The sequence below is a fragment of the Benincasa hispida genome, chromosome 5 (genome assembly GCF_027475165.1).
Source record: "Benincasa hispida cultivar pf3 chromosome 5, pf3_genome.v1.1, whole genome shotgun sequence".
Taxonomy (NCBI): domain Eukaryota; kingdom Viridiplantae; phylum Streptophyta; class Magnoliopsida; order Cucurbitales; family Cucurbitaceae; genus Benincasa; species Benincasa hispida.
This window is the reverse complement of record NC_143482.1, coordinates 9,908,966-9,921,201: the sequence shown is the minus strand read 5'-3', so window position 1 is coordinate 9,921,201 and position 12,236 is coordinate 9,908,966.

The window sequence follows — 12,236 nt, the reverse complement described above, 5'->3', positions numbered from 1 at the left end:
CATACAGATAACCAGGGATTTTATGTTTATTAGTTTGTGGTAAAGCAAATAAAACAAGTAACCGAGCAAAAATACAAGATGTAAAGTAAATACCATATATTAACAACACAAGCGTTCGTACAAACTATTTACAAACTACAAGACACGAGACTTTAGGGCATCAACCTCAACAATTATAACTATATATGTTGATGACTTAAATATAATTGGAACTCCTGAAGAGCTTTCAAAGGTAATAGAATATCTTAAGAAATAATTTGAGATGAAAGATCTCGGTAAAACAAAATTTTTCCTTGGTTTACAAATTGAGCATTTAGCCTATGGCATATTTATTCATCAGTCAACTTATACAGGAAAAATATTGAAAAGATTTTATATGAACAAAGCACATCCATTAAATATTCCAATGGAAATTTGTTTATTGGATATAAAGAAATATATATTTCAACCTCGAGAAGATAATGACAAACTTCTTGGTCCTGAAGCACCATATCTTAGTGCAATTGGTGCACTTATATATCTTGCTAATAATACAAGACCAGATATTGGATTTTTCAATAAATTTATTGGCTAGATATAGTTCTTCTCCTACAAAAAGACATTGGAATGGAATTAAGCATATACTCCGTTATCTCCGAGGAACAATCGATATGGGTTTGTTTTATTCAAAGAAATCAAAATTTGATCTAGTTAGCTATGCAGATTCTGGATATTTATCTGATCTACACAAAGCTAGATCTCAAACAAACATGTTGAGTAACTGCTATATCATGGCAATCGGTGAAATAGACCATAATGGTTATTTCCTCAAATCATGCTTAAATTCTTGTAATTCACGAGGCTAATCGAGAATGTGTATGGCTAAGGTCAATGACTCAGCATATTCGTGAAGCGTGTGGCTTATGTTCTAATAAAAAAATCTTCCAATAATATTATATGAAGACAACACAGCTTGCATAGCCCAAATGAAAGGGGGATATATTAAAGGGGATAGAACAAAACATATTTCACCGAAGCTTTTCTACACTCATGATCTTGAAGAAAATGGCAACATCACTGTACAACAAATTTGTTCAAAGGATAACCTGGTAAACTTATTTACAAAGGCATTACCAATTGAAAATTTTGAAAAATTGATGCACAACATTAGAATGTGACAACTCAGAGATCTTAAGTGATTTTTTCATGAGAGGGAGTAAATATATTATATTCTTTTAGAAGTATGTATTATATGAAATGTGTATTCTTTTTCCTTCGCTAGGGCTTTTTTCCTATTGGGTCTTTCCTAGTAAGGTTTTAACGAGACATATTTTAATATTTGGGCATCTAAGGGGGAGTATTATAAATATCATAAAAATAGATTGTCACACCATTCCCAGATTATCCTCTTAACCTAAAAGAGAATGTGACAACAGCAGTTACCAATCTTCTTGTTGGCAGTATTGCCTACTAACATGCTTAACCTGTCTTAGAAACACTGAATTATACAAACATACATTTACTGATGTAACCAACATTCAACAGGGTTTTATAACAACCATTCATATACATGACATATGTACATACAAGATCTTGTGTGCCCCAGCTTACTAAACTAGTCTCTGTATGAACAAAACATATGTACAAATATTTATAAAACAAACACCTAATCTTTCCCAAGTTGGAGTCTTTGAATGGTAGAGTAGCAGCAGAGTTAACTTCTGGGGAGTTGACTACTACCTGGGAAGGGCAAACATTTAAAAACAGGGTGAGCTACTAGCCTAGTTAGTGACTTAATAAAAACTAGTTCTCATGCTGAAAACTGAAAGCTAGAAAACTGAATACTGAAATCTGAAAACTTGTCAAGCAAACAGGTGCATAAAACCGAACCTTTTTGCACAATCCCTTGACGTCAAATCTACCTACGTGCAAGGTACAACTGCTCAGATACCTTCTCTAAGTTTTTCAGTATCGAGCTTAACATAACTTTCATTATATAAGCTTACTATACATGGTATCATAACACATAGCCTTTAGTGAAACATGACTTTCCAACGCATGCTTATAAATATTAAAAGCACATGCACTTTAAACATGATAACATCTGCTTATAGCTTAAAACATGCTATAAAACTCCTTTTTTAAAACTAGCATGTGTTAAACAACATTACTGAAACATGCTCATAAACTTTGTAAACTAGCATGCGTTCGTAACTTAGGAAAACTTGTTTGCTTGGAAACTTATTGTAAATTAATTAGCATGAGAATAAACATTCATTAAAACATGGATTCCTAAAACATTTATAAAACAATCATATTCACTTACAGCTTTGGGCAATCCTCCTAGAGTTGATAAGCTTTTCCTATTGGTGTCAGCCCTGTGAACATAGCAACTTACTTTAGCTACTAGCAATGATCTCCCTTTTGAGATTAACTTGCATAATTAAGCCCACATTTTCCTTAACACATTGGTCTTACCTCTCAACACCTACCTTACCATGCATTGAACACTTAGAAATTTCTTTAGGTTTTAAACTTTGTCTATGCGGCAGTCACACACCATCAACGCACACCACACTTGCCCTCAACGCATGACTAGGTGCTCCAACGGCCACAACTCATCGCACAGCCCTACCCTTATGCATCCAAGCCTTTCATGCTTGCGTACACAGCCCCACACTTAGCTCAACGCACGCTGGTGCTCACTTGCACGCGCGTCAACCAACAAGATGCCTACTTGTTCATCTTAAGCAGCTGCCTGCTTGTTCAAACTTTCCAGATTCAACTTATAATTCAAATAACTCATTTTCCAGACCTTTTCTCAGAAAATTTTCTTTTACAACCTATTCAAAATTGATATCTTAAAATTTGAGCTCAAAATTTCTCGTGGTTTAGCCAGAAACTTCAAATCTTCATCACTGGCCCATATTCACTCGAGAACTCGAACTTCTTGAAATTTCTTCAGTTTCCAGCTTTGTTCCTTTGGAGTTTCCTTCCGGCAGCCCTATCTCATCAACTAGACTCACCAAGCTTTCAGATGGCTTTGGAATTACCTTCATATCATGAGTAGATTGCTCAAACCATGCATCTGAAGTCAACCCTCCTTCTTATACTCGAGTATGCTTGCTAACCTTTAATTATTAAGTTGCCACCTCATTCCTTAAATGGGATTAATTTATCTGATCGTGACAGTTGGCCACTTAAAATGGTGGTTAAGCTGATTATCTTCCCATAATTCCCAATGTATAGCTACTTGACATCAACACTTTCCATCGCAACTCACTTCCTTTGCCATCGCACAACCCCTTGGCCGCTTGCCTCAAGACCATCACTTGCACCATCACACACTCCTTTGGCCACATGTCTCAAGACTATCGCTTGCACCATCGCACACTCTTTTGGCCGCATGTCTCAAGACCATCGCTTGCCTAAGCCCAACTCCTTGCTCAAGGTCGTCGCCTTGACTTCCCTAACTTGCAGCACCATTGCCTAGACAACATCTTCATGCCAACGCCCGACCAATGTCTTCATTTCATCTCTTGGCCTCATCAACGCCCACATGCCTTCTGAGCACAACATCCCATCGCTTGGTGCCATGCTTAGCCACACACCACTTACCAACGCATGGTGTCCTCATGCGTCCAACACTTAGCCAACAACGCTAGCTCTTCTAGGTGCTCACCTAACCTCTATTGACAAGATCATCGCCTACTAAATCCTCACACCAAAACCTCATGGCATCCACACCTTCTCCCATACTTGGTCAAAATTTCCACTTGCTAAGGCCAAACTCAAAACTACCCGAGACCTCATTTCCAATACTTGGAACTTTTCCTTTATTCTTAAATCATCATTTTTCATTCTTCAATTATTCCTACAATATAACATTAACTCATATTTAAACCTACTCAGCATATTAATTAATATAGTTAAATAGGGTAAATAGGATTTGAGGTTTTCACAGATACCCAATGTTTAGTGTCCTAAAAGTCATGTGTCATTTTTCATGTTGTCCATTTGGCTTGTAATTATTCATGCTTAGTGTCCATGCATGTAAGTCCACATCCTACTTGCTACTTTACCTATAAATAGTGACATTTGGTGGATCTTAAAATTACGCACATTGGTGAGAATAAAAAGAAATTTTCATATATTTCCTATTTCCATAAAATCATATTTTCTATTTCTATTATTCCTATTTCCATAAAATTATAATTTTAGTTATCTTTAATAATTATTTATAAGTTTAGTTATATTTTATTATTTTATTATTATTATATTGTATTATATATATATATATTATATTTTCTCCACATCTGTTGTGTTCCTTAATTTCTACAAAAATTATTGTAGCATGCTATTAAAAAATCCTAATTAGTCCCACCAAACAAATATTTCAACTCATATAATTAAAACCGAGTTAAATTATTATTTTGGTTACCCTATTTGAATTTCATTTCATTTGAATTTATGTATTTTCAATCATTTAGATTTAATTCATATATTTTCAGTAAATCTTAATTTAATCTACCAAAATTATTATTTATCACAGAGCAACTTTCATACCATAAGACATGTAAATATATTTTCAAAATTTATAAAAAAAAAAAAAAAACAAAACAAAAAACTAGGGTTTTCAAATAAGATCATTTCTCTCTCTAGCAAATAAGCCTATACTATATATTTTAATACTAAATTTGGGCTATACATAACTATGAAGAGAGAGAGGAAGAAAAATGCATTTTTTAAGTATTTTTATGCCCAAATGACTGACAAAACTTGAACAAACCAACCCATAAGAGTTTGGTACTCCAAATTTATTGCACATTTTCCTCCTAACCATTTTTATGTCCAAATGACTGACAAAACCAAAGCCTTGAGCTACCCAAAACATATCATATATATATATATATGCATTTCGATCTATGTACTTTCAAATGTCTAATTTTAGTCACTCCATTTTTAATAAATATTTAAAATAGATTTTACATTCAAGGTATTCAATTCTCGTCAACATGTTGATATTTTTTTTTTTTTATATTTCTACATTTTCATGGGGTTCAATTCAACATTAAAGGTGGATCGATATTTTTCATTATATCATTAAAAAAATTCCTTAAACATTCCAAAACAAATAACAAAATGTCTCTAACGTAAATATAATGTAAATAATAAGCATATTGACTTGTTTAAGAGTAAAATGACTATTATAATTTTTTTTAAAAAAAATCATAAATATCCATCGACATCAACATTTCATTAATAGTTCCATCAATATTTTTGTAAATTTGAGACCTCGACATATCGATGATAATGGCATTCTAAACTTGTACTTAATATTTTTTTTAAAAATAGTCAATATTAGCATTCGATTTACAAACTTAAAAAATATATTCATATAATGTATTTTATTGCATGAAAATTATTATTATTATTCAATAAATTTCGATGAAATATAATTTTAAATAACTAAATTTAAGTTTTATTGAAAGCACAAGTATTGAACAATTGAAACTACCAAGATTAAAACGAAATAGAATTCAAACTATAGATACAAAAATAATATTTATAAGATTACATTAAACTATCATTTTGGTCCTCATACTTCGAACTTTATTCAATTTTAGTCATGTATTTTCCAAAGTTAATTTTTTTTCAAAAATTGGTTAAATAATAATAAAAAATTTCATGTAAAGGAATGTAATATGTGAATATATTTTCAAAATCTATATTAAAAATGTTAATAAATAAATAAATAAATAAAAATAAAAAATCAACAATAAACTAGCATTATTGAGAACTAAATTACAAATATTAAAATTGGAAAACTAACATTGTAAACACTAAAATTAAACAAACTTTAAAGTATAGAAATTACCAAAAATGAAAATTTAAGCTGATAATAATAGACCCTTACATCGTTAATTTGTAGATAATTTATTCATAATTAGTATTAACATTTTTCTAAGGTATTTCTGATACTTTTCAATTTAAAAACTAACAAAAAAAAAAGCATTTTTGAACTCGTTTAAGACCGGTTTTGAAATTTTTAAAAGTTTAAGAATATTTGAGACAGAGAATAAAAAGACATTTTTTAAAAATAATTTAGGCATAATAATAATTTTGAAAAATAAAAAGGAATAGGGGTGAGAGGAGAGAGAAAATAGGGTAATATATAGAATGAGAAGGGAAATAATTTGTGCATCATTACACTTATGATTTAGTTTTTGGGGCAGAGGTGAAAGGGACCCCTTTCTTTCCCTACATTTATAGGGCCCTATCCCTATCTTCCCATCACATCTTAGGATAACTCTTGTCCTTTTGTATTTTGTTTCTTCAAAGTTGACATTTTTTTTTTCCTTCCCAATAAAAAATAATAGTAATAATAATATTTACAGTATTTACAGCCACACAACAAACCTTGAGTTGAGTTTATCCACATTTATCCTTCCTTGGTTTTTCTATTATTTTTACTGTTTTACATGCAGTCACTTTTTTCTTTTAAATTATCTATGTAGGTTAAAACTAATGGTCTACATTGGTTAGTTTGACCTCGAGTTTTGATTTTGTTTCACATTAGTTGAAAAAAATGAGGTTAAGGCCATTTTTTAGCTTTGTTTAATTTTAATTTATCTATTTTTAAACATCCTCATTTTTATAGAAATTGATAATATAATGTTAATATTTTTCATGCAAGAAAATATAATATACAAATATGTTTTCAAAATTTATGACGAACATGCTAATAATAACATTATAAAATTGTAGTATTTTGAAATTTAGAGTATAAGATGAATAAATATTTAATGAATGATATAAATCAAACGATCGCCTTTATAGACAGGAGTTCACAACTCACTCAGGATGCATGTCATGTTACCTATAGTCATCCTCGTGAAATGTAAGTATCTATTATGAACGGTGTTATATAATGAGACTAAACATTTCGTGGTTCGGTCTTATACAAACTCCTTTGTATAAAATATCCCCGCTCACATGTCCATACATGAACGATCAGGATCAGATCATTTGTAGTACTTTACAACGATTGTAACACCTACAAAGTGGGTCATACTCATAGTGTCACCAGAATAAGGTGTCTAGTCTTATCTATCTATTACAAACTATTTAGGTTATCACTTAAACATGATCCACCCGTATGTCTATACATACATGTTTAAGTTACAAGATAACCTTGGATGTTAGTTTATTGGTTTGTGGTTAATGCAACTAAAATATCATATATTTTATTAAATAGACAATGAATTTGAATAAAATATCATATATTTTATTAAATAAACAATGAGTTTATTCAATAATATTTACAAACTACCCTACGAGATTTAGGATATCAACTCCAACATTGTACACATTAGACCAATAGTCTCAAAATTTTTGGATATGCAATATATGTTCCAATTGCTCCACCACAAACGTACTAATTAATACAATTATTAATTTTATTTTATAATTTTCTATTATTAGTTTAAAAGTATGAGTCTTGAAATCTTTTAACTAAATTGAAACAAAACTCAAATTTCTTTACTTATTTTTATTAATACAATTCTAACTAAATTTTTTACACAACTTTCAAAGTTTCAATTTGATTTTTCCATATTTAATTTAACCTCGTTATTAATTAATACTTGAACATTTTACTTATTTTTATTAGTCCTCGAGTTTTGAGCAATAAATATATTTAATCCCTAAAATTAAAAAATATATCCTTTCAATCACCAAAATTTTCAAAATAGAGTTAAAATGTCCCTAAGTACTTTTTTATTATTATTATTATTATACTAAATATTAGCACGACATTTTGAATAAACATAGTAACTAAAGAAAAAAAAAAGGAAATGAGGAAGGAAGAGGATGACTTAAACATTTTCAGCAACCATAGAAAATTTATTCATAAACTCCTCAAACCTACTCTTTAAAATTTCAAAATAAAATGCTACTTAGAGACCAAACACATTTACAGCTCAAAACTTTTGGGGAAAATAAAATATGAAAAATTAAAAAATTAAAATTAACGTTTAAATCCTATTTTAGTCCTTCAACTTTGAAGCTTGTTCTTTTTTGGTCCCTAGACTTTTAAATATGTATATTCTAGTCCCCGAACTTTTAAAAGTGCTTAATTTAGTCACTACTATTTAAAAAAATTGTAAAGTATCAATTTTGAATTAGGTGGTCAAGCGATTTTCTATAGAACTCAAAAGTCATTTTACTTTCAAGATTTTGGTTGTTCAGTATTTTAGTGCATTGGTTGTTAGCATTTTACTTCACCTTCATTTTGCTCACACATACTAGATGCAATTTCATCAAAGAGTTAACAAAATCTTAATAGTAGAAAACAAAATAAACACTTTTTAAAAGTCCAGAGATTAAAACGATTGTTTTTTAAATTAAAGGATCAAAATAGAACAAGATCCAACGTTTAAGAACTAAAATAGAATTTAAACCTAAAATTATCATATGAAAGGAAGGATTATATGCATTATGGGTTTAAAATTAAAAAAATGTTAACAGAGAAAAAATGTTGAACTTTTATAGAAATAACCAAAAAAAAAACAGTAATAGACACAAATAGACTTTCATCAGTATTTATTAATAATAAACTTCTATCAATTTCTATCACCGATAGTCTTCTATCAATTTCTATAAAAAAAATTAAAATTTCATATAAATAATTTTCCTTATTTTTCTATTTTTAAAAATCTTCTTTTAGAATTGTCCAAAGGTAGGAAGTGAATAAAAATAAAGTGGGAAAGGTGATGTGTCAAAGAAGTAAGACAGTCAAAAGGAGAGTGGGGGCCACTGTCAGAGAGTTGAAAATTAAAAAATAATTAAAAAAAAAGTGGGCGCAAAAATCGAAGTAGAAAAAAAAAGGAAAAAAAATGATTTTGCCATCCATTGCTTTATGATTACCTTCGTTTGCTGACCGCACGGGCAGTCCGGGCAGGGAAAACGAAAAACCTTTGGTTTGACAGTAACATTACCACTTTTCTTCCACTCTTTTTTTTCACCCTAAAGTCCTGTCCTTGTCTGCCCGGCATTCAAGCCGGGCTCCTCCTTTTTTCTATACATACATATATATATATATATTTACCTACTACTTTTTTTTAATTAAAATTAAATATTTTCAAATGGGCCTATATTGCAAATTTCTGTTTCTAGTTTTGTGTTTGTTCCTTTGGACAAAACATTGCTTTAAATTATTCCCCTAGCCTTATATTCTTTGCAACTCTTCTTTTTTTTTTTTTTTTTTTTCATAATATATTATTGAAGGTTAAGGAGAGATAATATCTATTTGATGGAAATGCGTTAATACTTTATTTTTTCTCTTGATAACTATATATGGAGTAAGAATTTAAACTTTTATCTCAAATATAAGAGTAGTAATTTTAGATTTTAACGATTAAGTTATACTCATCCAACCATTAATTAATAATAGACATTAACATCGAGGTTGTAGAATTGGAAATTTAAGATTAACTCGTAGAAAAATAATTGATATCTCATAATTCCTGTTTGAAAATCATTTGATATTTAATTTTTAAAAAATTTCATATATAGAAATAATATCAAACTATTTACAAAAATAACAAAAAAAAAAAAACTGATAGACACTGATAAACTTTTAAAACAACTATCATATAATATTAATGATAGACTGCTATCAGTTAAACACTGATAGACTTTTATAGTGTCTCAGTGATAGACTTCTACAACATCTATCATATAATATTAATGATAAATTTCTATCCATTTCTATCCCTTATAGACTTCTATTAGCTTTTATCAACAAAAGATTAAATTTTACTATTTTGTGTAAATAGTTTCTTTCTTTTTTTTTTTCTATTTTTCGAAATCTACCTTAAGTTTTCAAAAATTAAACTTATAAAAATCACTCAATAAGTTAAATTGTTTTGTTATTTATTTTCTAGTAATATTTTCAAAAACCAACCCATGATTTGAAAACTTTAAAATAATAGTTTTCAAAAACTTATTTGTATTTTGTAATTGGACTAAAAATTCAAATATCTTATAAGTTTTTTCTTTTTTTGGTATTAAGTCATAACGACCCAATTGATCAATTTCAAAGACAAATCAAGTCTAATGAGGATTTTTTTTTCTCTCTTTCTCAAATTTAGAAACTCAAATAACTAAAGTCAATCTCTTCAAATTAAGGGGACATTTGATACAAGAACTATCATACTACTCTAATAACTATCTCTTGCTACAGTAAATAATATTTTGTACTCCCCAATTAGCTACAATCAACACTATTTCAAAATCCACATTCGCTACAGTATTTACTATTTACTACAACTTTTACTATTTTACATTCATAATTTTTTTTATTCTTTGCTATAGTGTTTACTATTTTCTTCTCATATTAAAATAGTTTACACCTCAAACACATACTATTATAATCCAGACTAAAATAATCTACATCTCAAACACAAACTATCATAACTTAAGACTATAATAACCATCTTTTTACCTCAAAGGTCCCCTAAGTGATTTGAAAGAAGAACCATAAATTTTTTTTTAAAAAAAAAACATGAAATAAAATCATATTCATACATATAAATCAAAGAAGCAAAAGAAAAATAATAATTAAAAAAAGAAAGCCAAAAAGGTATAAAAGAAAGGCAAAAAAGTAAGAAGAGAGAAAAGAGAGTGGAAAAAAAGGAAGAAAGAGATGGTAAAAAAGAGAGGTGCAGTTGGCAAAGATTGAGGAAGGATAAATGAAAGAGGGACAAGAAAAGAAATTGTTGGGTGGGTAAGAAATGGGAATTCGAAAACATAAGAGGCCAAAATAAAATTTTAAAAAAATTTAAAAGAAAAAAAGAAAAAATAAGTCAGAAATCAGAAACGTTCCTCTGTAGAGGTGACAGAGACTCAGAGTTTTTAAATAAAGCTTTATCCTAAAGCCGAAATTGAATCATTCATTCATAATTACTTACTTTTTAAAAAATGGGGTATTGGCAGATGGTCCGCTCTGACTTTTGCGTCCACGTGTTACCTGCTTTACACACACCAACAATACAAAACAAATTCAGTAAAATATTCTAAAACTAATTATTTCCATCCCTTTTTTTCTTATTATTATTTTCTTTCTTTTAATCTACATTAATGGAGAAACTAAAAAATTAGTTTTTAAAATCATCCTTCTTGTTTTATTATCTACTCTCTGTCTCTGCCCGTGTTTTTAAAGACAAAACTAAAAAAAATAATTTTTAAAAATTTGTTTTTGTTTTTAAATTTTGACTAGAAACTCAATTGTACTTGAAGCGGAAATTTTGTTCTTTTATTTTATCTCTTTTCCTTACCATGATTTGCATTCTTAAGTGTAAGAGTTGAATTAAAAAAAGAAAAAAAAATACAAAATAGATAACCCAACAAGAGTTTTAGAGGTGGAACGAGTGTTTATAGACTTAACTTTTAAAAATTAAAAACAAAAACTAAATGATTACTAAATAAGAGCTTAAAGTTTGAGATCTAAAGTTTAAAGATCAATTTGACATAAATTTTGAAATCATGTCTACTAAATCAATTAATTAAAAAGATAAGAGATTGACAAATTGAATTGTATTGGCTTGATATGATTTATACAATGGAGGGATTTATGTACATATATCCCAATAATTGTTTTGCTGAAGGCAGAATTTCAACATAATATTTACTATGGAAAACACTAATTATTGCAAGAATAATGAGTACATAATGAACAGTACCTTCTCATCTCTCATTTAACTTTGTCCTGATTGTATGGTTTTATGCCATATAATGCTATTGAATGATTTGTAAAACATTTTAAAAGTTAGTTGAAGAAAACACTTAATTAAGTGGTGTTTTTATCTGAAAAAAAAAAACAAATGCTTCATTTAAAAGATACTGGTCTTGGAAGTAATTGCAAAACACACTTTTAATGGAAAAAAAGAACTACTTTTAGTTCTTTTAAGTAACCAAATACAGAGAAAAGGGAAGTGAAAATTCTAAAAGAAGAGAAAAATAAAAGAAGGAATAGCTTTCATATTTTGTGATCTTGCCTTTTGTCTTCTTTCATTAAGGCTTCGTCGGTAAAAGTGTTCGAATGACCCGACAACCCGAACAACTTAGACTACCCAACCCAAATTATAAAAGTTGAATTGGATTCAATTTTTTTTTCCCAAGTTGGTTTGGGTTACGCTTTTAAAAATTCGGGTTGGCCCAACCCAACCCGAATTTTTTATATTAAATATATATGT